Here is a 27,954-nt window from a genome sequence, read left to right on the forward strand (position 1 = left end):
GTTGCTCCGAGAAAAGAAGAGTTCTGCAGCCTGGAATGGGACCTTCAGAGAAATCCAGGGACCCAATGGCTAAGGAAGAAAGGGGTATTTTCTAAAAGAAAAAAGTAACTAAGCACATCTGTATGCAGCGCTGGTGAAACCAAACCGGGAATAGTGAGTGTACTTCTGACATCCATGTTACCAGAAGTATTTGGAAAAAGTCAGCAAGCACATAAAGAAGAGCACCCCAAACCGATTGGACAACCAGAGAGCTATTCTCTGCTGAAAGGCTGGGAGTTCAATCTGTTTAGCTCATCAGAAAGAATACCAAGGAATGATTTGATGATAGACAGCAGATAAGCACTCTAAGGGATGGAAAATATTGGGTATTAAAGAGCTCTTTTAATCTCATGGAGAAAAGGGACAGCAAGTATCAAAGACTGGATGGTGAGCTCAGACCCATTCAAATCTGAAACATGGCACAGATTTTTAGTATGAGGGTTGATGGGCACTGCAAGCAAACTGCCACAGAAAGTTATGGATTTCCTCACCCTTAATTATTTCAATGAATTATTAAAGTCTTTCTGAAAGATATGCTTCAGGCAAACATGAACATCCTGTGCTTCGTACAGAGATAAGTGTGTTACACAGAGGGACAGAGGAAGCACGAAGAAATGAGAGTAGCTTTCTGGCCTTGGACGCAACCACCAAGACTAACCTCCTTCATGCTCTTAGGGGCCCTGGTTGCCCCCTCAGAGGAAGACGACAGATTTTTCTGGACGGCAAGTCAGACATGGGGGCCTGTTTCTGTGCTATGCAGGGGGGCTCTGATGACTCTGCTCCTGGCCTTGCTTCAGTGCTTGAAGACCTTTGGCAGCAATGCAGAAGGCAGGAGACTCTTCTTTCTGTTTGCATTTTGGGTATTTGCAGAAATGTCTCTTCCATTAGCCTCCTTTCCTAACATATGTCCAATCAGCTGTGCCTGTTTGAATTATTGTCTTCTGGGTTTTATTTCCTTTTTTTCTATTAAATAATCCACCTTGTATCTCTGGCTCTGTAAAACTAGCATTACTTTGTAGGATTTTTACTGGTGTTTACTTGGTTACCCTTTAAAACTCTACTAACCACCAATACATGTCAAAACTGGTGTTCACACGCTGCTCGTTGCTGTTGGATGCACTCGACAAACACTAGCTGGCAGCACCACATTTGCTGCATACATTAGCATATTAGCCTATAAAGTTATTCATACCAAAGTGCATTTCTGCTGTTTAGTTGAAATCCTATCATCATCTTTACCCTTGCAAGGCTTTTCTTGGCTGAACATGCAGTTGTTTTGGTCGTTTCCTCGCCAGGCACAACACAAAGGCCTTATTGACTATTCTTGCTCGAGTGAAGGAGGATACCTAGAAGAGTTTTGCTTACCTTGTAGGCTCCAGCACATAAAAGACTTACTCTGATACCATTTTCAGCACAGTGGGAGCCAGGGCTGCTGAGAGCCTGGGTTATTCATATTAATTTTTAATTCTTTGTTATTGCTTCTAATATACTTCAGCCATTGACAAAAATAGTTCTTTGTACCCACATTTTCTATCCTGTTATTTCCACCTTTGGGCAGCCAGCGTCCAGAACCCTGTGAACTGGGAACCACCTCTGGGAACACAATTTCCCCCTTCCAAAACACTGAGAAAGCTGAAGCTGTTCCTCACCACACCAAGGAGGAACCTGACAAAAGGTGTGCCAGAGCCACGGCACAAGGCAGCAGATGTCCCACGGATGTTCTCTGGGCTGAAACCCCGGAGAAGGCACCTCTCCTGCACAGGGAAGGATGCTTTGCACTTACTGCGAGCCCACTTCGGGACCCCCTGCACTGCCTGGCAGCAGGCATATGCTGGGGACAACCACAGCTGCAGATCTCTGCTGCCTCTCAGACATTGTCCCATACAACCTCCTGATCTATACATAAAATCCCCTGGTTGAAACGGGGTGGCATTTCTGAGCCAGGCTGGTTGGTCTGGCCAGGGCATCCGCTTCCAGCTAAGCTGGTGAAGATGCAGGTCATAAGCATCTATATTATGCTGGTCCCTCAACACCTGCACAAGGATGGGCATGACTTCTCTCCCACTGAAGGCAGGAGGAAAGAGGGAAGCTTAGTGTATGGCAGTTGGGGCAATATGGGCCACGTCCTGACCATTTCTCATCATTTGCTTACTGGGATGTAGCCAAGTGAAAATGCTGTAACTTGGAGTTGGAAATCATTGATGTTAGCTCTGAACATGAGGACAGACACAACAGGTCAGAGGAAGGTCCACATGCCTAATGGCAGAGGAGCAATGTAGGGTAGTGCTTCTCTGTTAGACGTGCTCAGCCTCGAGATACCAACAGCTTGGAGGTTGATACCTGAGGTTGAGGTGCTGCCTTCATATTTAACAGCCTTCATGGGGACTTCTTCCCATCAATCTACCTTGCAGTCCATGTAACTTCAGAGGCACCATGTCCTGAGATAACAGGTTCCTCAGCGCACCTGTGGCCTGCGTGAGAATCATATTCCGCCCTTTGTGTTGAATGTCCTCCTCGAGATTTCAGTCGGTGCCCCCTAATTCTCCTGCTGAAAGAGCTACCACAGGTATAATTCCTGCTTTGGAGGCAAACCATACCACCAAGACCTTAAGCCATGGTATAAATTACAGCAACCTTTCGTCCCTCCAATGAATGCCAGCACCAGGCGGCGGAGGAAAAAGAAATTGAGGCTGATCTCTGACACCCACCTTTATTCCCTTTACTGAGCCACCTCCAGCTTTGGCTGACAGTCAAGTTCTGCAGCACAAAAATCTGAGACCTCGTACATGTAGCTCACATGAGCAGCTCTTCCTACAGAAAGAGCCCCTTGAAAGCCAGGGAGCTGGCCCAAGAACAGGTTTTCCTTTCATGAGAAAAGGTTGCAGGTTCAGACTCTAATTTGTTTGATAATTCTTTTATTGTGCTGGCCAACACGCTAAAAAGAGATTTATTCATGAAAAGGACAACGTCAGCATCTATTCCCTGTGCAAACAGATGAGAAAAAAAATTTGTAAACAGCAGAAGTAAGAGAGAAAGCATGAAGAGCAGCATACTAAATTACCCCTGCCATGTGGGTCACTTTGGAGAACGTTTTTATTTTATTTATTAAACAGCTTCTGCACAAAGTGTGTTTTGCTCGACTAAGGCATCATACAGTGAATATTAAAATGATGCTGCAGCTCTTAAGTGCTGGGGGCAGGGGGAGAGCGGAAACACCCCTTTTATCCTGGAGTTATTGTTTTATAAATAAAAGGTGCTGATGACACTGTGTGTACAACACAGATAGGGCGTAAAGAATCACTGCAGTGGCTTGATAGGGATGATCTGTAGCTGAAAACCCATTAACACAGACAGTAGGTGAGGCAAATGTGCTGAAATGTCAGGATGTGGAATGCCAGGAGAACAACCCTTAAAATAGTTCCACCAAAAATAGCCTCTGTGGACAATAGGAGGGGGGGGTGCCTTCATTTATTTGTATTACCAGCTCCTTGATACACTGTCCCTCGAGCACTCCCAGTTGCAGACAGAGCGGGAGGCCAGGCAAAGGGCACACTTTCGTCCCACGCGTATGTGCCACTGCTGCAGTCCACGTAGGGATGGGAGCACTGATCAAAAAGCAAAGCCCACTGCCCCTGGCGTGCTGGGGCTGCCACTGTCGGGGGAGGAAACAGTTGCCTCGAGCGGCTGGCAAATACATGGGGTAAAACTACAGCTCCCCAAATGCTTCAGAGCAGCTCTCTGCAAACAGCAGCAAATCCTCTGACAGAGCCCAAAGGAAATAAATTGAGTGATGCCTGTGAGCTGACAGGGTCTGTGCGAGAGGAGGGGACAAGCGCTGATGGGGTGGCTCTGATGGGGAAGCAGACTCCTACACTCCATCATGCCGAGCACATACCTATTTAACAACCTGAAAAAATCACCTCTTCTCGGCTTCTATGCTACCTGCAAAGCTGGACCCGCCCTCAGGAGCTGCAGGTGGTGCCCATGCAGTCTTCATTTCTCTAGGCGAGCACCACTTAGATGGCTTTAGAGTTAAAGCCTTAACAAGGGTTAAAGGGAAGGACTCAGCAATGCTTTTTTGCTGCGAGGTACATGCCCCAGCCACATCTCACAAAAGGACCTAGAGTCAACTACACCCACCTTTGGTTTCTGCAGGGTAAAAAAGTCCAAAAACCAGGTGTGTAGGCAAGAACCATGTCACCATGTGTCCCTGAGCATGATGGCCAGAGGACTAGTTATGCCAGACTTAGCTCTTGGTGCACACTATAGGCATGACTCAAGGCAGGGAGGGGAAGCCCCCAAGGAAAAGAAAACCATAGGAGAAACCCACTTTTTGGCACATGGTGAAATACAGCTATGTCAGCAAAGTTTCATTTGCAATATGTGCAGTGAACATAGGTGGGAATTCAGTGCCTGGATTTGCAGCCAACAGCTTGTGATTCAGTGTGATGACTCAGGACTTTCAGTTTCTCTGCAGGCAAAGGCTGCTCAGACCTTACTCAGGCAGAATTTCCATTTTTCATGACAAGAGGCTATGTCTTGCTCTCCTAGCTCTTGTCCTGATAAAGCTGATATTGCTAACTCACAGCATTTCAGAAATTTTGTACACAATAATCATAGCCCTGAGAAGAGTTGTAACCATTGTTTGTTGGCTTTATAGTCACCTTTTCTGTGCTTAGAAATGATGTTGTCACACTCTTCCTGAAACCTACTGACCTGATGCTGCATCTGGCAGATCTCCCTGGGATCAGGAGGTGAAATAGTCATTCTTGCATCCTCCTCCCTTGGGTACAGATGTTAAAGGCGACTCTTACTCCTGATTTCGATTTTGTAATGTGACCGCCGTGTATTTCCATGTACCACCTGTGCAGCATCACCCTATGCAAGTCCAAAGGGTCCAACCTCTCCTTGAAGCAGAGGGCATTCAATGTGTCCAACACCTCTGGTGCTTTGCCTACCTCTAGGTGACAGCAGAAGATGGGAGTAAGATTTATACCGAGGTCAGGCATAATTAAATAACACAGGATTTAGAATAAATGAAGTATAAACAATTCAGGTGTTGGAAAGGATGAGGTGGAAGTAAACCTGAGTGAAGCTTTGACTCTAGAAAGAGTAGAGTGACCACAGACATTGCAGCACTTGGGAAAGTATAGGAAGGAGGCAGACTGTAGCCTTTGGAAGCATAAATCATAGACTGTATCTATCTTCTCCAGTCATTGGGAAAAAAGAATGAATGACAGAAAAAGAGAAAGGAGAGGAGGTCAACAGAGAAGGGTTAAAGGTTAATTACCTGATTGCCAGAATATGAAAGGTAATGGCCCCAGATGCCTGTGAATTTCCTTTCAAAAGAGGCATCATCATTTAATACACTCTTTTATTACCACTTTCATGTCAGCTTCCTTGTGTTCCAAAACGGTCTTTTCTTCTGCTATTAATATGATAACAATTCACACACCGTTTTTGACATGTTAGGTAAGGGCAGTAAATCTGTTAGAAACATAACCTGCTCCTGCTGAAGTCAACGGGAACTTTGCCACCAATGCCTACGGCGATGCGGAAGGTCCGATTCTGATGACTAATGGCATTACTCACATCTTTACTGGAACATGTTGTTTATGAATGATTCCAAAATGTTTGTTCAGGGAGCTCGATTTAGATGCAAACATTGCCAGCTTGTACTCCATTTTATGATATCGGGAGCTCTCAAACTCTGGTGTGTGTCACCTGTAGTCTGCAGGCTGCCTGCTGCTCTCATTTTAAGTGAGGGATTTGCATTTTGGAGGGCAGGTAGCATACAAAGGGCTCTTTCTTACAGCAAGCATTGTACAGCATGGGAAAGCCAGAGAAGCAGTCTATGTCTAGGTTTCAAGGTTGAAACGTTACAAGCAGGTGGTGGGAGTCATGGTCCGTCCCTGGTCCTTTTCCACTGCCCAATGAATGGACAGTCCCTTTGGAAAGGATGAGTATCAATGCCTTAGATTCAGCCAGTTCACCTCAGCCATCCTATAGAAGTCATAAATCAAATTTTTGTAGGCCCTTTGCTCTGGGCAATGGCCCCAGCTCCATCATCCCCTGATGGAGGGCAAAGGACATGACAGGGGACATCCCCTGGGCCACCGTGCAGCTATGTGGTCACACACGGATTGGTACCTCTCCACGGGTTTCCTAGGTCCTGCCCCGTAGAGGGTTGCTGAACCCACATCTGCTACAACAGGGCCCAAGAAAGGTCCTCTCTGCAGGTGAGGGAGGGAAGCAGAGGGCCGTCTCCTTCCCGGGCTCTGTGGGCAGAAGGGCAGTAGCAAGCCTCTGAAGGTCTGAGCTGCAGTCTGCTGCTTTCAGCTCTGCTCTTACTCCAAGCACGTGGCCCCACGTCAATACTAGAAGGGGAATCGTTTGTGTTACGCCTTGACCTCGCAGGTAAGCTCAGGGCCTCATTTTAAATACGCTTAGTTTGTGGTCACCAGTGTCTAGGACTTAAATAGACATGGCAGAGCAAGGCAATATTCTCTCTCTATTGCATGGACAAAGGGCTGGCGGCTGGCAGGACAGCAAGGCAATGGTACCCACAGCTCAGGATAGGAGCTAAAACTGAATCTACAAAGTTTTGCTCCCAACACAACCCACAAGCTCACTCTTCCTTGCAAGGCTCTTCAAGTCAAGCTCCTCTGCTCAGAGACGAGAGAAAGAGTTCACAGTACTATAATGGATAAATGGGGTTTACCGGCTTCTAACTGGGGTAATACGGCACTTACCCTCTTCTCATGTATAGTGAATAAATCAGAGTTCACCTGCTGCTTTGTGGAGAGGAGCTTGAAGTGCCTGGGTAATCAGAAGGCAGCTCTAAACATGTCCTGGGGGTTGCCTGATGGCTGAACTACTACTGCATCTGCCTGCCCCCAAAGGATGGTAAAAGCTGATGTACAGACCCAGTGCATACAACTTATTTTTGTATCCTCCAACTATGCCAAAACAGTATTTTACACTTCAGCTGAGAGCTAGTCTCTACGTAAATGGGCCACTAAACAGAGTTATGCCGTATTGGCAGTTCTCAGAACATCAGGCATGGATATTGCCATTTTTCGGGATGTGGGATGTAAGATGAATAGATTTCATACCATGACTTCCAAGCCTCCATACTGGGACTTCTGATCAACTGCTCTATTCACCACAGTTATGGCAGCTATTTATGTTAAATAGATTACAGGCTGAGCAACTTAGATTTTCTCTGAGTGAGGTGTTGTTTCAGCTTCTTTTACGTTAAAATTTGTTTGCATTAGTGAGGAAATACCATACTCACATTCCGCTGGGACAAAAATTTGCTTGTGGACTCCAGTTCATCTATTTCTTGTTAGAGTAGAAATGTCTTCTGGTAAGGGGCCAAACAGGCTGGTTCCTGGGTTCCGAGTGACCATTACTTATTGAAACACTTAATTCTTTACACACCTCGTAAGGAGACCTCTACGGCAGATACTGTGGGAAAGACTTTGTCATCTCCCATTAAAATAATTCTAACACATTTTCAGCCCAGATCTTTACCCACTGAAGTCACCAACCTAATTCCTAGAAATGTACCCTAGCAGGCAAGTAGTACTTCTTTAAGTACCATAAGTTGCAAGACTCAAAAGTAATCAACTCCTTATGTTATTCACAGCTTTGCTATTTATTGGGATTAGAGTCAGCTTCTTTGGAAACACTTTCTAGCACTGTTTAAAGACTTTCAGTTTTCTGTTTTATGCAATTTAACCACTCGGAGGCTTTTGTTCAAAAATAACTCTGCAAGTATTCTTCTACCATAACTATAATGGGATGATTACATTTCTACAGAAATTCTGGGAATTTATATAAATAAGATGACAAATCTTCCTCTGTTTGAGTCAGGCTTCTTGTGTATGTTCCCTGCCCCCCGCCATTGATCTGTGCTACTGATTCATTAGTAGATTGGTTCTCATTTTGGTAGAATTACCAAAACTTCTGTTGTCCCCCTTGTAAGAATCCCTTAGGTAAGGAGGGAGAAGCTACAGGGGTATCATACTCAAGCAGGGATGCAGCCCTTGTTCTTCAGTATCTTTGTCAGGCTCCGAAGTCCCATGTCCCCACTGCGGGCAGATGCTTACTTCTGTCAGCTCTGCAGCCATGGGACAGGGAGAAGAGCTGGTGAAAGGGTGTTTCAGGTGAAGGTGAGCCAGAGGCTTTACCCGAGTACTGCTGGGAGCAAAAGAGAGCAGAGGTTTGCATTATAGTTCTTTTGTAACCTGCTCCTCCCGAGCTTTGCTGCTTCTTAGTAGCAGTAAGCGTGTAGAGTATCTGTGCACCAGAAAGCTTTCCTAAATCAATAGTCTCCTGTTGCTACATAAATACCTAACTGGAGCAAAGATGTTTATTTTAGAAGTGGGAGATGTTGCTCCTGTGACAATGTTTTATTATAATGATTTTGATCCTGAACCTGCAATCTTTACACAGAGACAAGACTCCCCTTGATTTCAGTGCAAGCTTTGCCTGACTAAGGATTTCAGAATTAGCTCTTTGCTTTTATTTTTATTGAAAAACAAGCCTGCACTTGACAAGGAAAAACAGTAAGTGGATCATGTCAGGGAGACAAGTTCCTATGAGAAATTTCTAGCAGGAAAAACACAGCTTTACAATTACATGGCAATAAGTTGCAAGGTTAAAGTTTTAAGAATTTTCCAGGAGAAAAAAATGCTAATGCACTAATGTCCAGGGTACCTATTCCATCAGGGGAAAAGGCCCAACCCAGCACACGCCTCTGGTACCTCCCTGTCAGAGGCTACACAAATGAGTAAAGGTTGCAGCACTGAAATGAGTAATAAAATATTTCCATGAAATTTTAAAACATCCATGGAATTAAACACATTTTGACCTAAGGATTTCTGAGGGAAGATTCCACATCAGTCTGGCCATACTTTATGCCACCAAAAGGGCCCTGATCCCAAGGGGGCTATAAGCCTACCCAGGAGCGGCAGCCCTGTACCAGCACTCTTCCCTCTATGAGAACTACCTAAAAACGCACCATCTGCAGAGGGGAGCCACACAGCACCCACACCCTGCAGGGATGGGAAGCACATAAAGCTCTGCAGCTAATAGTAATTGCAGAGGCTCAGAAATGGCAGCAGAGGGGCCAGGGGGGCTGCCCACCAGCCCTGCTGTGCCATGCAGGCAGGCAAGAAGTACCAGGGGAGCAGGGCAGGAGCAGGAGGCTGGGAGCACTTGGCGTGGGACAGGCAAATGCAGAGTCAGGGCTTCAATCCATGCCTGTCCCCTGCCCCCCAGCATCAGTGGACCCCAAAAAAGCCTGGGACAAAACGTCAGTGGGGCAGGTGCATTCACTGGCTGGTCTGGCAAACAGGGGCAAATGGAGCATTTGGATGGGTTTGGGGTCTTGTCTGTGGGGGGTGGGGTGGTGCGTTTGTTTTAAACCAAAAATTCCCGAGGGTCGTGAGCGTGTTGCTCAGCCCGCAGCTGCTTGCTCAGCCCTTGTGTGTGTTTCGGTGCCTTGCTGAAGCAGGTGGGTGCCCCCGGTAGTTCATCCCAGCTCTGGCTGGACCAAAACCGGGGGATCGGCAGCACCGCAGGCACAGAGAAGGCAAGGGGGGAAAGCGGGGATGCATTCTCCGGGGGTGGGTTGCTACATGAAAGAGCAGCAACCCCAGTGCCCATATAGAGGGCACAGGAGCCTGAAGTAGGCAACTTGGCAACCTCAGGCATGCATTTCAAAGGTGGGCAGCCCTGGGGGACACGTGTCGGCCAACGCCGCAGCCCCTCCGGTGCCCCACGCAGGGGGCAAGGCCCAGGGCAGGATCCCATCCCCCTGCAGAGGGGGTTCCCCCCCCCCGTTAGGAGGCTGCGCCAAATAACCGATCTTCAGAACCAGAGGTGCACCGGCATCACTCTGTAAAATCCAGCGTTCAGCTCATCCTCACAGCGGGCTGCCAATCCGTTTTAATGGGATTTTGCAGCCCCCTTGATCCCGCTTTTTAAGAAGAGACAACGCCGGGGTCAATGTGTTTAAACTCATTCCTTCATAGGCGTGAACCGCCGGCATCTTCCCTCCGCGAGCAAAACGCGCGGGTGCGGGTGCAGAGGCGGCTTCTCCCGCCGCGCCCACCCCCAGGCCCCCTCGCTCCCCGCCGCGCCGCCCGCCGATCACACACCCGCGGGACCCACCTGCCCGCTTCAAAAAGGCCTTGTCGCACCAATTTTTTTTATTTCCCCGGCCCGCCCCACGCCCGAGCCGCGGATCCCTCCGGCCACCGGGGAACTCACTGCGGCGCTATTAAGCGATCGGTACCGACCCCCGGGGGGAGGCAGGGCAGGGCAGGGCAGCCGCTCCCCCCCCCTCCCGAGGGCGGCACCTCCGAAGGTGCGGGCCGGCAGCCTTGCCCGCCGGTCTGAGGCTGCTGCACGGGGTCCCCCCCCCCGGGCGGGCGAGCAGCCGTGCCGGCAGGCAGCGCCGGGCGCGCGTGGGGGCGGTGGACGCGTTCTAGAACGCCGCGGGGGTGGGGTGGCGGGGTGGTGGTGGAATCGGGAACGGCTCCGTTCTAGAACGCCGGCTCGGTGACCCCCCCCCGCCCCCCTCGGCGGCGTTCTAGAACCCCGCCCGTCCAGCGCGTGGCGTGGCGCGGCGCGGCGTGGCGCTCCCCCCCCCCCCCCGCGGCCGCCGCCCGGCGGGGCCCGCCCGGCTCCGCAGTGTCGGGGGCTGCCCCGTCACCTGATCACCGCCGCGCGCGCGCGCTCTCTCGGGGGGGGGGGGGGGGGCGGTGCGCGCGCGCGCGAACCGCCCCCCCCAACCCCCCCACCCCGAGAGAGCGCGCGCGCGCGGGGGCGGGGGTGCCCGGTATATACGGCCCCGCCGCCCCCGCCCCTGCCTGCCTCCTGCAGCAGGGGAGGCTGCGAGCCGCCGCCGCGCCGGGCCCCGGCAGGTGGGCGAGCCGCACCGCACCAGGGCTGCTACGGGGTGAGTGCGCGGGCGGCGGGGCGCGGGGCTCCGGCCCCCGCCCCCCCCTTCCTCCCCCCGGTGGGGGGGGGGTGGGGGGGGGAGCGGCGCCGCCGCCGCCGTGGGAAGGTGCCGGGGGGCGGCGGCGACGGCGGCCGCGGGGGTCTCGCCCGGGCCGTACCTGTTGCGGTGCTCGGGGGGCTGGGGGCGTGGGCGGCGGGGGGTGTGGAGTTGGGGATGGCGGCGGCCGGCAGCTGCCCGCGCCGGTGGGTAGAGCCCCGCCGATCCCCGGAGGTCCGGCTGGCCGGCCCCGCCGCAGGGGAGCGGAGCGGCTTCGCCCTGCCCGCCACGGGGCCGCGGTGCCGGCGCGGAGGAGCGCGGGTGGCGAGCCGGGACGGGCGGGGCGGTGGGAGCAGCTAGCGCCCGGCGGCACCTGCCCTACGGCAGCCCGCGGGCGCAGCCCCCGGCCCGGCCGGGCTCTTACCGGAAAGTTTCTAGAACTCCTTAAAACGGGAAGTTGCGTTAAAAAAAGCAGGCAAGCTCCCGGGGACCGGGCTCCCGTGCTGCCGCGGCCCGGTGAGGACGCTCGCGCGGAGGCTCGCCTTGGCGACCTGCCCTTCCCCGCACCGCACCGCTGCGCGCGGGCTGGCGCCGGGCGCGCGCGCGCGCGGGCGCGCTGCCGGAGCGGGGGCGCGTGGCCCGGCCTCAGCCTGCCGGCAGCGGTGCGCTCGGGTGCTGGAGGCGGCAAGTTCGCTCCCCGCGCCGGGCAGGTCTGTACGGGGAAGGGTGGCGAAGGCTCGCCGCCCTGCGAACAGCTGCGGGGGAAGATGGTTTTGCGATACCTGTGTTGTCGGGGGAGGGGGCGGCGAGCGAGGGTTTGGGGGTTCGGGTGTTTGGGTGGTGGGTTTTTTTAGTTAAAATCCCTCCAAACTTCTGCAAGCATCACCTTCTAGCCACTCTTTGCCTCGCGAGAATCGAGCAAAAGCTACAACTAATTTTTTTTTTTTTACATTTTGTTGGGAAATCCAGTATAGGAAAAAAAAAAAACTATTCTGCTTGTCGGTGTGTTGGGAAGAGCAGCCGCTCTCTGGGAGCATGCCTTTGCCGGGCAGGTTGTGGGATGCCAGTGCTGCGCTGGCGCGTGCAGGAAGGTTCCAGAACGGCGGTGGTGCTGCCTGTTCCCCCAGCAAGGCGGGCGCTGCCCACTCTGCGGGAGCGCCCCAGAGCACCCACCTCTCGCTAGGGACCGCGCAAGGGGAATGAGCAATCAGGCTTCCACACCGATACAGCACATCTCGCTGTAACCTGGGGGGGGGGGGGGGTTAACAACGTAAAGCTTCTGCGCTGGGTGCTTGTGATAAGGAGAGCTCGGCTTCCCTCGTGCAGTCGTGGTTCGGTGACCAAGCAGTAGCTTGGTGCAGTCAGTAACAGGGAAGCACCAGAAAATGCCTTTGCTGTGCTGCTTCTACTGAAGTGTTTTTGAGAAATCCAGGTTGCTACAACCTGGAAGAGGTTTAAAATGGCAATAGTTGATGATGCTCCCTTTTAACAAGCCCTCTCCTCCTGCAGTAGAGCACTAGCTCTCTTTGTAGCATAGGCGTTAACGCGCTTTATGCAGCAGGATGGGTTCTTTTTGCTTTCTAACAAACTAGCCCAATTACACAAAATCCGCTGAGAGGGGCGACCTACTTGGGGAGAAGAGGCAAAAGAGTGTTTGAGGAGACCTTGATTTCAAACATCACCTCGCATGTCCTACCGTTTGTCCTAACCAAGCAGGGTTATTACCTCCTGAAGGTGTGAAATGCATGGTGTAAAGGCTTGCTTTTTTTTTTTTCCTTGCTGCTTTAGCAGGAAGGAAATAGTTATTCATGAACATGCATTTCAGGTGTTTCTTAAATGTTCTCGCATTACAGCTGTAACATCAAGAGGTTAAAATACCTAGAACGCTTCTCATTATCCTGTCTCTCTCAAACCATATTTAAAATTAGAGCATCATTAGCCAAGTCATAGGTGGTTCTGGGGAAGTGGGGGATGTTTTATGGTTGAAAGTCGCAAAGCCAACAAATAACATCTTCACAAATACCTGGGTCTTACAGGTCTTCAACATGGTTGGCATTGCCACAGCTACCTTCCTGCATGCGGCTCGGTGCTACGTGTAAGTACAAGAGGTGTTCCTATGAATGCTCGTGTGTGTGGATTTTGGTAGATTAATGGTTTCTTGCCCCCCTCTTTAAATAGGCGGGTTGATTGCGACAAATGGGGAACGTAGCATATTGCAGATGTTTTTGGTTGGGAGGCATCATGGGTAATATCCGAAAGGCTCTGCCTTTCGTACCAAAAAAAAAAAAAAAAAAAAATGGTACCTAGGAAAGAATTTGCCTGTATTTCCAGTGCTCGCATCCCAGCACCTATTCCCTGTGAAAGAATGAGATATATTTCAATTAATTTGTGGCAATGTTATGGCCTTTTTGAGCCATTGAAATGTCAGAAGGTAGGTACCCCAAGAATTTAATTAATACCACTCAACAGTCAATGAATAGATGAAAACCACAAAGCAAAACTAAGGTATGATAACAAATACAACTTATTTCATGTGAAAATAGTGTTTTTAATGTATTAAGAATATAAACTGTCTTACCAGTGTGAAACATCTATGTATTAAATGCCCGTTCAGAAGGGGGGAGTTGGTCGCATTTCACCACAGGTTAAGTAATTGTGGGTTAATAGGATTCTGTCAAATACATGCTGGGAAATATTAGTGTAAGAAGTAATGATTCTTCTTAATATGCCTGCATTTTACCTTGAAAAGAAGTCCACATTTCTGAAAACTTAGTACTGCATAGATGCCTGATGGCTGTCTGGAGATGTAAAATAGGTTTTAAAAAGGTGCTGTAGAGGGGATAAATAATAGATGCTCATAAGATCAGTTTTAGAAATAGAAGCAGGGGGTGAATTGGGCCTTCCACAGTGAAAACTGTGTCCTATCTGCTTATTTTCCCTTCGATACATCAGGCTAAATGATGCTCCATTTTGACTTGTGTTAACATTAATATTATTGTTGGCTAGTCTGTTGGGCCTGCGTTTTAAAAGATAGATGAGGGGTACAAATTCTTTTTAATTAAACTGAGTGTACATAGAGAGACCTAGGAGAATGTGATATTACTTGAAATTGTTTCGAAAACAGAAAATATCTTCTGTACTTTAGCAGTGTCTTCAGTATTTTCTCACAGTGTGTAGTTGGTATTCAGTGTTAAGGTATGGCTGCCTCAAATCAGTCACATAAATAGTGATTAAGTAAATGTGACATTATTTCATGAGAAACTCGTCATTTACTATTCTTATGAATTAGGTGGTTAAATTCATGTGTTTATTGAAAATCTTATAACTTGGATTTCATAAGTAAAGTTTTTAACATTCTTTTCGCATACTGTGCATTTGCGTAGTAGTGTCAATACATATGCATGGTGCAAAGAGAGGAAATCATATTTACTTCATCTTGTTTTAGCCTTTACATTTAATATGTCATACACAGATAGAGTGAGGTAGATGCGGGGACTCTGTGTGTAAAAATCCTTGTTCTCAAGATATTTGGGGGAAAAATAATTGATCAATATAGGCTTGTCTGTTTTTTTGGGGGGGAGTGGGTGCTTTGAAGAAGGGTGGGGTTGTTTGTTTTGTTTTGGGTTTTTTTTTTTTCTGGTAATTCTTCATTTTTAAAGAATTGGTTTCCTACTTTAAGAAACCAGCAAAGGAGGGAGAGATGTGAGACCTTATTGCAGGAAAAGGTCAGTACTATCCTGTTCCTTCATTGTTTCATTCATGGGGTTTTTCTTCCTCGAGTCTGACCTGCCAAAAGATTATTTGGGAGGGGAGGGAAAGAAGAGAGTGTGTCTTTTAAGGCAGATGCCTGTATTGGAGGGGATGCTTAATTAGAAAATTGTAATACAGCCCTACAGCCTAATGGAGTGAGAAGATGACAATTCTCAGCCAGCTGGGTGGGGCACAATGCAGTGCTAACTGTAAGCCTTTTGTCTAATAAAAATGTCTGAAACAGTGATTGTCTGGTAATCAGCATCCCACTTGACCTTTTTAAAGACAGGAAAACAAAGTTAATTAATGTATCTTTCAGTTGCCACCCGGTATGTCGGGATTTTTGTGCATTACTAGAGAGCCACGACTTTTGCAGCTTTGGTTCCTATCGCAGTGTGGCTATTCAGAGTTTGAAAGATTATTTGTGAAATAGTGCCTGTTGAAATTATTAAAGCCTCGAGCAAAAGAAAAGCTCTCTATACAGCTGCTAAATTACTTTGCCTGACTGTTTTTAAGGTTTCTTTTCTTGTCAGTGCAATGAATTAACTTCACCAGAGTTTCACAGGGTTGCTGGAAAATACAAATCTTGCTGTTCCTAAGCTGCACTTTAAGTCTCCTGTATTACTGAATAGTTGGAATTACTAGATAATTACAGAAAACCTAGTGCATTATGTAAGTTAAATGTAGGCATTGTTTAAAAACCTTATTTTAATGAGATAAGGCATTCTTAAATGCTTTTGCTAGAAAAGTGAATTTGAGCTTCTTTAAACGCTGAAAATACTGCATGATTATTAAAGAATTTGTAGCGTTTCGTAAGCAGGATGCTTGCAAGACGCTGTTATTTTTTTTAAGGCTCTAGAATGTAAAATCAGGTCTAATAATCCCAGGTATGTGTAAGCAGCAATTTAGTTTTGCTAAATTTGAAATGGTATAAATTGTATAGCTTGTGCAAGACTCCAGTAAGCCTGAATCTATTGAAAATTGTGTAGTGCAAGAGTCTGATTATTCTGATGCAGAAGATCATCAGTGGGAGGGGAATTTTATATGGTTGTGAGGTACCTTGGAAATAATAAAACTAATAATTGTGCTGGTTTGTTAGTCCATTAAATGCTTAATTACTTCCTTTGAACACGATTGAGGAGGTTCATTTACAAATTAATACTTGTTTTTAATGCTAGGTGACAGTATCACCACTGAAATGCAGAATTCTCTGTGGTTTACACTTTTTGTAGAGACAAACAATTTAATTTGCATGTATCGGAAAGAAAATGGTGGCTTCTCATCTCTCCGTGAAGACTGAACAGAAAGCTGATGTGGTGATGTCTTAACACTGGGGCACTGTTTTGCAAGGAATAATGTATATGCTGAAGTATCATCATAAAATTAGCCAAACTTTAAAGAGAGCAGTAAACGTTTTGAGATGCAGTTCCTCTGCTGCACTTAATATCTGAATGTTATAATGGGTGCCTACGTTAATAGAACACACTCAGGCTTATATATTGTATTATAGATAAAATAGGGAATGGGCTAAAGAGGGGGAATGTAAGTGCTATCCAGGAACTGATTTTTCTTGAGCTTACTGTAGGATATTCAATGCTAAGATGAAAAAGTATAAATGGTAAACAGTACGTATTTATAATCTGTGCAGTATTGATCTAGATGAAAAGGAAACAAGTAAAAATCAGCATTTTAAATAGAACTTAAAAATGAATCTATAAGACTTTGAAACCTGTAATCAGCGTAAATTGGAGGGGAGGAGAAGGAGGGGATTGGGGGAACGGTTGCGTGAGTAGAGCACATGCTCTACTTCTTCAGCTCTGTATAAGGAAGTAGGTATCGTGATGGAGAAGATAAAGCGACCACCTAAATTTATTGGATTCCAAATCAACTAGTAGCACTTGTGAATTATACAGGTATTTCTGCAAATCAGTGTGTTGTGTCTGTGCTTTGTTGGAGCAGCAGACCTATTTGCAAAGCTGTTTGTCACACTGTCGTTTTTATTATAATAGGGCTTATATGGAAATATTCCTGCAATGCATCTAAAGAAAAGACAAATGGCAGCATTTATAGAAGGTGGCAGATTATACTGCAATGTGTGTGTAGGGAGGAGGGGGTTGGTGTTGTGTCATTCCCCCCATCCCAGCCCCCTTACTAAAGAGGGATTGACATTATTTTGTTTAAATATGGTGCGTGTTACATTGGACTAATGTAAAGATTAACACAATAGGGCCTTTAACCTGGTTAAGGACTCTGGGTCCTGCCCCAAGGTAAATAATGAATACGGTTTTGTTTGCCGAGCGGGTCTTACTGTGTGGAAAAATAGCTGGGAGTCTGTTCTTTTTTTCTTTTTAGCTGCTTGTCTCGCATATAAGTCAATTAAAATTAGGAGTGTTTTGGAAGAAGTTTGGCCTTTCTAACAAGCCAACAGACTTGGATTTTGTTGTTTTATTTCAGCTGGAGGGCCTGATCCCATTTTAATATTTTTGTCCTCAAAGAGCAAAACCATCAATTTCAGGATAAAAAAAAAATAAATGGTGACCTTTTTAGCTGATGTAAAGGAGCGATTGCTCTTGCGGACTTGTGCTGTTCGTCTTCTGTAGTGAATGTGGTCCTTAGTAATTCAGCAATATACTGTTAATTTTTGTGTAAATTTGGAATTTAATTTTTCTTGAAGTGTTAGAGGGAAAAACATGAACAAGGAAGGCAGAGATGAGATAAAATGGTAATTTTTTTTTCTCACTGGGAAAGACTGCTTTCCCTCCTGAATGGGTTTAATTTCTCCATCTTCTGTACTAAGGGGTAGCATACAAAGGGATGCAAGTCTTAGATGATGATGCAGGCTTTATTTGCAAGAAGGTGCAAGGCTGGACCCAAGTTCCTTGGTGTCCTGGTGGGTCACACCTTCCCCCCCGTGGACCCTACCTGGTGAAGGATAGGTCTGGCTGAGTTTTTGGCTGCTCTTTGTTCTGGTGAAAACCAGTGTTCGTCTCGGAAGCTGACAAATAAGAAATAGGTTATTTTAAGGATTTACTAAAGTGCGAGCTTAAATTAGAATGCTTCTGAAGACAGATCTAGTCTAGATTTAGACTGCAACTGAAAGAAAAGTTGTAAATTATTATTACTGTTTTGGTTAACTATCAAGGTAATGATGACACAGGCAGTTTTGGAGTGTATTGCAGTAAAATGGCTGCCTCCAGTTGTCTTGGCTGTGCTTGCAGCAGCACAAGCTCTGCCCCAAGTCCTTCATCTGTGCTGGTTTGTGGTCCCATTAGCCAAGCTGAGAGCCCTTTGCTTTGAGATGCACCTTGCACTTCTTGCATCCTTGAACAGCTCTGTTAGCACAAGCTGAGTGTTTTCGCTCAGCTTGCTGGCATGCTATGGACTTTCATCCTGAGCCGCTTGACTCATCAAGACTTCTTAAATATTTGCAAGGTTGACACAGAAAGCACTGGCGTCACTGCAGCCAAGGAGAACGGTGCTATTGACTGCAGTTGAGGTGACGTGTGCCCCGCTGGCAGTCATATAGTGGCTGTGCATCCCTTTCCCCTTGCACAGTGTCCTCCTGAGAGAGGAGGGTCTGCAAAAGACACTGTAAGAGTCTCTTACCACCTGCTTTCCAATTCAGTGTTAGATAACTTACCAGAACAGGGTTACCCTACCCTAAAGAAAGAAAACTCTGTCTAGCAGTTAAGTGACTCATGCTGTGCATGTCACACAGCTGCACAGAGGCAATTGGCAGCCTCGCCATGCCAGAGCAAGTACTAGAGCTTCAACTAGTCTGGTTGCAAGTCACCCTTGAGGACTTGCAGGTTTACTGGAAGCATGGTGGAAACACTCTTAGCATGCTGTGGTAGGTATTGTATTGGTGAAGATGCTGGTGGCTGTATCTTAAATCTCTGCTGTTGACTGATGATCAGGTCCAAGTGAGCCAAGGAAGGACCAGACATAAAACTGGACAAAACCCAGGTACTTCCAGTGTGAGTTATGCCCTGCTTTCCCCCTGCCCCAGTCCTGGTATGTTACTGGTCCTGAGAGCCATTGAGGATGGGCACAGCTTGAGGAGCTTGGAGCTGGCACTGGCAGGGCAAAGCTTGCTCCCAAAGGGGAGGATGATGTTGCAGCTAATTCCAGACGTACAGCCTCATCACATCGTCTAGTGGTTCTCTAGCTAGGCTGTAAAAAAACAAAACAAAACAAAAACATTTTCCTTCAAAGCTTCATCTTTAAAAGTTAGAGGCGCAGCCTGGTGACTAACTCTAGGATTGGAGGATGGATGTACAGGGACTTAAGACAGCTCAATCTGTCACAGATGCCAAGCCTGACCTTGGATGCATAGATAAGCCTCCCTCCAGCGTTGCTTTTCCAGCAAAGAATTGGGTGAGGTGGTGGAAATGGCATTTATCGACTTCTTGTGAGCATGCTGTGAGGTCTAATGTTTGTAAAGATGTTTGTGATGCTTTGGGAAGAAGTACAGTGTGCTCCTGGCTGGCACTCCTGCTTCATAACCCCCTTTGTAGGGGTGAGGTGGGAAGCATGGTTTGAATCTCCACTCCTCAAAACCTGCTCACTGTGGGCTCCTTCAAAAAAAACAGGGACAGCTTTCCTGGATAAAGGGGTAGATCCCCAGAGCATTTGAATGCATTATCCAGCTGGCTGTCAGTATCAGAGCTGCTGAAATGGGGAGTGTACAGGGTTGCGTGCAGCCTTCTTTTGGGGAAAGGAAGGTGTTTTTTTTTCCTTGTTTTGTGTTTTAAGTGAAAGCGATGTCTGCTGGCCAGAGAAGACTGGGAAGAGCTGTGTGCTTCCTAGCCTGCAAAGGGGGCTTTGATGCTGCTTGGAGCCGAGCAACCAGAGTGTGGATGGGATTTACAGCTGTGAGTGATGTGCCCTCTTCCCTCTGCAGTGTGCTCAGCAGGAAGGCTCCACATCTGCCTGTGGCTTTCGCCCCTGGACAGCATCAATTGCTGGATTATGGAGGCTGTCATTTATCATCACTGTCTCTGACTGTAAAAGACAGTCCAATGCTCCTGACAAAGCGATGGGAGGATTGGGTATGGTCGAGAAACAGCTTGCAGGGTTGTCAGGCTTTTTTTAAGTAGGAAAGTGATTTCAAAGGAAGAAAAGGAGGTTGGGAATTGGGAGGGAGGGAAAGATCCCCAAAGACCTACAGCAACAACTTTACACTTGCACAGAGAGTTGAAATTTGCATGAAGAATGAAAAGTGGTATAAATAAGTGTGCCTGAGCACAATTAGAGATAGGGATTATTTAAAAAAAAAGGGGGGGGGGCAGGAGGGCTTGTATTCAGAAAGGTCATCAGGCTTAAGATTCCTTCCAGGGAAAGCTGATGGGAAGCAAATAGAGTTTTCTGGGAGGGAAGGTGCAGCATATGTCAGAAAAGGGAACTGGTGGGTCACCTGGATGCTGCAGGGGGATTGCTGGGGCTTGTGAGCACACCAGGCGCAGGAGACCTGGGAGCATGCTTCTTGCCCTCCATGTGCCAGGAGGCTGGTGTCTAGCTGGACAGCAAACAGCCTGTTTGAAGGTGCAAAGGTTGAATAGTAATGGAATTAACAGCGCATTTGCAATCTAAAAACTAACAAGTCCTGGTACTTGCTAGATCGATTCTATTCCCATTAAAATATGCTGGTTTTCTGCTTTTGGTTTCAGCAGGTAAAACTACTACACTGAAAGAGTCACCTCACACTGGATAAACTGCACAGGTTTACCATTAGCATCTCCTAGAAAGGTGTTGAGTATTCATGTACCTGTTTATACTGAGAGCTGTGGTGTGGCCTGTACTGCTTTTTTATTTTAGGGCTTGTTACCTATTCATGCAATGTCAGTACTCTGGAGACCTAGTTTTCCTCCAGATATGTTTTCAGCAATATTAAAGTGACTGTATAAAGCCCATTTGCGTAAATCTTGAGCAGGGTTGACAGTTTAAAAGATAATCCAACAGCGTTAGGAAAACAGGTTGGAGGCTCCATGCAAATTCAGCAAACTCTTCTGTCAGAAACCAGAGTGCGAAGGGGCATCTAGCAGGATGCATCTGCTGCTCTCTGGTACCCGTACGGCCCCAGTGATACATGCAGGACCTCCAGTCACTACCAGCAGTTGCAGGAGAGCAGCTGCTGATGTTGTGCCATCTGTGTCCATTGTGCATTAAATCCTTGCAAGGCTTGGCTGAAATGTGTGGCAACTTGCAGTGGAGCCAGCCTGTGGAATTGGTGTGTGAGTCCCTCCTCCTGTACTGCGCTGCCTTTACCACCAAGGTGCCTTCCTTAAAAGCCACTAATCTGCTGTCTCTTGGAAAGTGTGTTTGGGGTTTTTCCTATTGACTGTCAGCGCCTGCCTAGTCACATCAGTGTCACATAATCTGCTACCCACGTTTCTCAGTTGCCATCCCAGTCTCGATGACTTCCCCTCATGGCTCACCTTGTTGTTCTAACCTGGCTGCTGCTGTGCCTGCAGCAGATCTGGGTGCTGTCGCAGGCTGGCATCCCTGTGCAATGGTGCTGTGAATTGCAAGTTGCGCAAGAACTTGCATCTTCAATGCATCCAGGAGAGCTGCAGATGTAAGCTCAGGCTCCTTAGCAGCAGGGATTTCTGAAAACACATACCCGATAAGCAGCAATGGCAGCAGCAGCAGTAGAAAGCTTCAGGAGGTACCTCCACCCACAACCCATTTCAAAATAGTAATGAGAACATTCAGCAGTAGGTAGTCTAATGTGTCTTGGGATATACTGATTTTTTTTTTTAAGCTGGCTTTGCTGTTTTTTCAGGAATCATGTGATCAAAAGTTAAAGGGGTTTTATTTCTCTGCATCTCAAAGGTTAAAGTGGCAACAGTTTCTTTGTGCTGTTTGACGCAGGATCTAGCCATAGCCTGAGAGCACCGCAGCTTCCCTTTGGTGGTGCGTGGCTAGTGGATGATAACGTATCAAATACCAAGGAACAGCTGAACAAAAGCTCTTTTTAAAACAAACAAAAAAAGCCCTATGCCAAACCTCACAGAGGCCATGGCATTGCTGGTTCTTAAACCGTTTTGCCTTGTTGGGCTAGGGTTGGTAAGTTCATTAGATGCATGTGCTGTCAGGGGAACAGAAAAGACTGAGTAAACCCTCTATTCCTGCTTCCAAAAATAATCCAGGCTAAGTCAAGCAATTCTTTAACTCCACCTGTCCTGAAACTTGGGGGAAAAACATAATTCCTGCTACTTTGATTAGGTCAGAAGGTGTAACTTTGATGCCTCAGGAAATGCGGAGGGAAAGGGCTGTAAGGATGCCCATGGCTTACCTGGTGTTATGGAGCTACCAAAAATGCAGCCGAGTTCTTGCTACAACCTCATGAAAAAGTTGGTGAGGGCAGTGTTAGAAGCTGTGGTGTTTAATTGCCTCCAGACTTTGGGGAATAGAAAATTGAGGTGATACAGGATATGTTTCTGGCAGGCAGAAGAACAGGCCGTGGGTTCCTTTGCAGGTACCAGTTCTCGCATTGTCTGCATCTTGCTTTACATTGCTTATGTTATAAATAGGTCAAGGCAGGAATATGCCTTGTTTATACAAATCTACAAAAAACACAGCATGCTTCTGGGTGTTGTGTAGCTAACCTACAAGGGGTTTTGTTCTTGTATCTGTTTCTGGAGGGGCCAGGCACTGTGTGTGATCTGTGGTGCTAAGGGGAACATAGCTGAGAAGCGAGACACAGAAGGGCCTTTGCTCAGAGCAGCGGGGGAACAACCTTTCCATGGCTCTTGCCCAGACCAAGAGGAGTTTAACCTTGCAAACTCTGAGCTGTTGGAGGATTTGAGGGAGCGAGATGGGAAGTGCACAGTTTGGAAAATCGGCATTAGGGGTTAATGCTGCCCGAGGGTTTTGACCCCACAGGTGGGTGCCTGGGGCTGGTGGGAAGAGGAGCCAGCCCAGCGGCTTCCCCTCTTGCTTTTGAATTTGTCTATCTTTTTTTTTTTTTTTTTCTTTCCTCTTTCTCTTGTCTGCCCTCTCATCACAGGATTGATCAGCCCGGTTGTGCCCTCTCCCGCAACCGGGCGAGCAGGGTGAGGCCCCTTGTCTGCCAGCAGCGTCCCAAGGGGGGCACGGGGAGCAGGGCTGCGGGGGGGTCACCAAGGCATCCCGGCCTGGGGACTCCCCACCCTGCAGGAAACGAAGCTGTGCCTGCAGCCCCTCTCCCTCCCTTAAAAACAAACTCGTGGGGGATTCAATAAAAGGTGAAACCCAACGTAGTAATTCCAGAGAATGGCTAATATTTTATTACTGGGAAGAAATTGTCTCTCCCTGTGAGTAGGAAAAAGGAAAATGTGAGAAAGAGCGTGTTCTGTAAGGACGACAGGGTGTGGCTCAAGCATCAGTAACAAATGCTGGAAGGAAAAAAAATGCTCTTTGTTCTGCAGTCAGGTGGGTTGACAACTATTCTCACCCATTCCTGGCATGCATAACACCCAATGCAATTAAAACATCGGGGAAGGCTTGACATACTGAAACTGCTGCAAATGCAGCAAGCAAAGAGATTCAGCCTAGATTCTGCTGCCCCTTTTTTTTTTTTTTTTTGTTTTAGTTTTTAAACAATTAAGTTCCAAAGCTCGTCAGTATCAAAATTAGCATATTTGTGTTTCATGCAGCTGCATTGTTTTAATATCAATGTTTTGTGTGTTTAATGTTTGAGATGGTAAGTTAAAGCTCTCTAGCACCAAAATTTTTACTGGCCTATATGTGACTAGAATTGGACCAAAGTGTGTGTTAAAGTGTATTAAAAATGTGTATATCCATATATGCATGCAGTACAGCAAATTGACTCATAATGACTGTCTTGCTAATTGGAAAATAATTTCAAAGTTATTCCTTTTAGACTACCCTGGTTTGTCTGGCAGGTTTAGTAACACTTTTTTTTAAAAAAAAAATAAATACATGGAAAATAAAAATATATTCACAATTGCTTTTAGATTGCTACAGGCTAAAGCAGTATCTTGAGCTTAAAAAAACTATTATCCTCTTTTTTTTTTTTTTTTAATGCTTTGTTCATTCTGCTGTAAGTTGGTTTGAGTAAGTGACTAAAATGTTGCTGTCTTTTTTCCCCCCTAAGCATCGGAGCTAGAACTTGGTCTCATTGCAGTTGCTGGCAGGAAGTGAAATCCTTGTGTAAGTGAAATACTATGAACTTGTTTGTAGACAAGCAAGTGGGAATGAACATATAAAGCAATGAAAAGAGGGTATGGCCAATATACATCTCCTCTCTTCCCATTTCATGTAAATCCTTTTAAGTTAGGGGTCAGGAATTTGGATGGTTACTTATTTTGTGTGTCTGTATAAATATATGTATATCTTCATATGTTCTAAAAATGTCTTATTTCTTTTTCTGGGAGAAAGAGAAATCTACTCGCAAATTTACATCTTGTGACATTTCCTTACAACTGCATGCTGGCGTATGTACTGCTAGAGGCCAGCCCATCATTTCTTGGTAAAAAGAACCTTTCAGCTCGGTTACCTCCTGTAGAGAGCTAATTTTCCAGCAGTCAGGCTTGATCTGGATAAATAATTAGAGAGCGCGAGAGAGATGAAGATGATCACATCAGCGCTGTCTGTAATTCAGTTAATACAGCCAGACCCTGTGATTTCGCGTCTGCAGCGTACTTGCGTGGTCTCAAAAGCCGCAGAGGCAAGCAAGCAACAAAGCCAATCGGTTACATTTGTCTTGGAAGAATTAGCAGCACTTTTCATTCATTTGTCGAAAGCCAGCAAACAGCTGCAGCATGCATCTGCAGCACGAGAAGGTGATTCTTGACACGTTCGCTCTCTCCCCCCCCACCTCCCCGTATGCAAAAATTTCATCACGCAATTAATGCTGGGGTATTGCCATCCTTAAGGATAGCTTTTTTTCTTTGCGGTTTGAGACGTTGCAGTGCTTTTTATATTTGAGTTAAAATCGGTATCTTGTACAGTGGAGTGAAAGCTGACTAGGTGAAGCCTACCATTTTGGCATTTCTTGATTTTTTTTTTTTTTTTTTTTTTTTTTTTTAAAATAGCTGGTCAAAATTATCTGATAGCAATACTAAACTGCAGAGATGATGTGCCTGGTTCCTTCGTAAGCGGTAGCATTTCGCATGACTTAATATCAGTGGAAGAGATCCAGTTAAAGCAAACTACATTCTCATTAAGTCTTTGAGGATACGTTCATTCTTGATGCAAATTTGTTCCTCCTGCGTATGGTGCTATAAAGGGGTTAAAAATACATCTTTGGTTCACTTTATTCCCAGTGGTAGCTCCATTGCATTTATACATGGATCAGATTAAAATAGGTCAATATCTTCTGTGGAAGGTCTTTTGACACTTTGGTGCATGACTGCAGTACACCTACCTTGAGGATGAATGGACCCAGAGGAAATCCATGCATTAACAAAAACACAGCCTAGGGATACTTTAGGATCACATTCCTTTATTCATCAACTAAATCAAAGGCTTGACAGAGGATACTTTGTCATCAAGTCAGTCTAAATAATACTTTTTAAGGTGACAGATAACTTCTGCTGAAGAAATAAAACCCTGTATTTAGATAGGCAAGAAACATCTGAATGGTGTGGGTTTATTCTGTTCTTTATACTGCATCATTTGCATTAAAATATATATGTATATGTTCTAGCTGAAATTTTTCAGAACGTTATTAAAAAGAAAAGTGTATATTCAGGAATTGCCTTATGGCAGGAAGTCTTTGTCTGCCTGTTTGCTTTATTGCAGTTGTTTACTGCCTTGAATTGATTTTGTCTACCAAATCAGTATATTGAGGATGGCTGAGGAAGGCAGGGTGGAGGGGGGGGGTGTGCAGTTCTGCAGTTAGCAGGACCAAGAAGCTGTTTGCTGCCTCACGGTGTGTAGGGGGGTTTTTTTCTTTTTTTTTAAAAAAAAAACAACAAAAAAACCCCCTTGGAATTTCCATATTATAAAGAGGAAGAGGCTTCTTTTCGATATAATGGTGCCATTAACATCTATTAATAATGCAGACAGGGTAAGTAGCTGGAGTTGGAGCTCCCTGGGGGCCTCGTAAAACAGATGTGCACTATATCTTCCCGGATTTGATAGCTGCTGGGGTCGAGGGGGTCGCTGTGGTTCCCGTTTATTTCCTCTGGCAGCGGTTTTCTAATTTAAGCACCTCTGTCTCCTGGCTACAGTTGCCTGCTGTGATGTGGAGGGGGTGTTCGTGCATTGTCATGCCTGCTGCCGGAAAAAGGGGCACAAGCAGAGTCGCCCCTGCCTCGGTGCTGCCTGCCGGCTTGCTCACTCTCGGCGCTGTCTTCTCAGATGCGTTTTCTGTTAAAGGTGATGGAGCTGGGCTCTTTTGTTGATTCCCCCCCCCCCCCAAAAGAAATTAAGGTAAGCATTTCCTCCTCCTCGCAGCTGCAAATTTGTTGTTTGGGTTTTTGGTTTTTTTGTTCTTTGGGGTTGTTTTTTTTCATGGGAAGGAAGAAATATTTCAGCTTGCAAGAGCATGTAGTCTATTGCTTCAGGTGAGGTCTAGCCCCTGGTGGGAAATGTAGTTGCTGTATCCCCTTTTTCAAGATTATGCTTCTCAGTTTTAATTTAATATATTCATGGTGCTGCCTCTGAATAGATAGCGCTGCATGTTCTTTCTATAGCTGTCTGCGTTTAACTTGGGAGAGGGTGGGCTATGCCAGAAGGACTTAAAATATAGAATAAAAAATGAAATTTCTTTAATTGCAGATGACTCTGCAGAAGTAGTGATAAAATATTAGTGGTCATAGTGTGTGGCAGAAAGACTTTATAATCAGTACCATATCAGATGTATTCACATCATACAGGTTTAGGATTGCCTTCAGTCAAATATGAGATTTGAACATCTGTCCCTGTGTGCACTTGTATTGCAATATAGTCTTGCTGTATGTGTTTAAATGTAGAGGTATGCACTTTTGCTAGCTTGTCACAGATGTGAGGGGGGAAAAAAATCCTGGTGTCAGGTCCAGATCCTTTTCAGCTGCTTCCACCAGCTGTGTGTTACAGTTAAAAGTTAGAAATGTGCAGAAAGGTAATGTAACTCCTCGGAAAGGAACAGACAGAACAGTTATTTCTCCACCTCTTTTATTCCTCCATTACTATGTATGCAAATGACCGTTAGTCTCTCACTGCAAGGAATACTGTATTATATAGGGAAGCATAATTTCTGCTGTATATCCTACAGTAATACCCTCAGCTGAGAATCAGGTTGCATCTGCCTTTTCAGAAAGATAAAGATACATCAGGTAGAACGAAACAACAGAGGCGTGAGCAGGGTTTTTTGGAAGTGCTGTGTAAGCCAGTCTATGGGATTTCAGCAGGGAGCCTGCAGAATAGGGTGGATGGACTTTACTCCTCCCCAAAATTCGTTGAAAACTTAAAATAAAATTTGCCTCTGACTTATTGCATGCTTAAAAACACTTGCTGTACAGCGTGCTTTCTATATACTGAGACACTGTGTATTAGCTTGCCTGTCCTTGTGAATGCACACTGACATACCAGGCGTTTCACTTAAAATGGTACTGTGTGATTGCTACCAGACGGCTATTAAATTGGGGTGTGAATGGACATGTTAATAACTTGACTACCTGTCATATTTTAAAAGCATAAATATTTATAACATTTGTTCCTCAAATGTTTTCTTTCTCTAATAGTGCCCAAATCCAAAAGACAGAAATTAAATAATAAATTTTGTTTATGTAAAACTTGGAGGAAAAAAAGACTGAAAAGCAAAACTACACTTTTACGTAAAAGTTTGTTATTCTTCTCTTTTATTAGATCCAGGCTATACTTGCAGATAGTTGTCTTTTTTAATATATTGATTGTTCCTCTTATCTTTCTGATAGAATTCCAGTGTAATACTAATATGTTAGACTTCAAATATATATGTGCAGATTTTACAAAACATCTAAATTAGGTATTTAAATACATGTAACTTTAAAATGAGTACATTTGCAAATAACTTTTAAAAATAGAGCCATTTTTCTTGGGAAAACTTGCTTTCTGTTACTTCTGGTAATTTTGGTTGCTGAATAATACAGAACATTTGCCCCCTCATTACAGAAGAGGTCAATAAGGCTCATAACTGACAGGTTCAAAAGAACAATAAAATACCATGTGTTTTTAATCAGATA

At 46.0% G+C, this 27,954-nt stretch overlaps 1 long non-coding RNA gene across 1 annotated transcript in view; it reads left to right on the forward strand.

Annotated features, from left to right (window-relative positions):
- The first annotated feature begins 10,913 nt into the window (after nucleotides 1–10,913).
- The window catches only part of LOC128146145 (uncharacterized), a 68,195-nt gene continuing 51,154 nt past the window's right edge, over nucleotides 10,914–27,954 (forward strand). Inside the window, exons 1-2 of the long non-coding RNA XR_008236688.1 lie at nucleotides 10,914–11,011; nucleotides 13,087–13,145. This is a non-coding gene — a long non-coding RNA (uncharacterized LOC128146145). The remainder of the gene's footprint in view (nucleotides 11,012–13,086; nucleotides 13,146–27,954) is intronic.

Source organism: Harpia harpyja, chromosome 1 (assembly GCF_026419915.1).
Source record: "Harpia harpyja isolate bHarHar1 chromosome 1, bHarHar1 primary haplotype, whole genome shotgun sequence".
NCBI lineage: Eukaryota > Metazoa > Chordata > Aves > Accipitriformes > Accipitridae > Harpia > Harpia harpyja.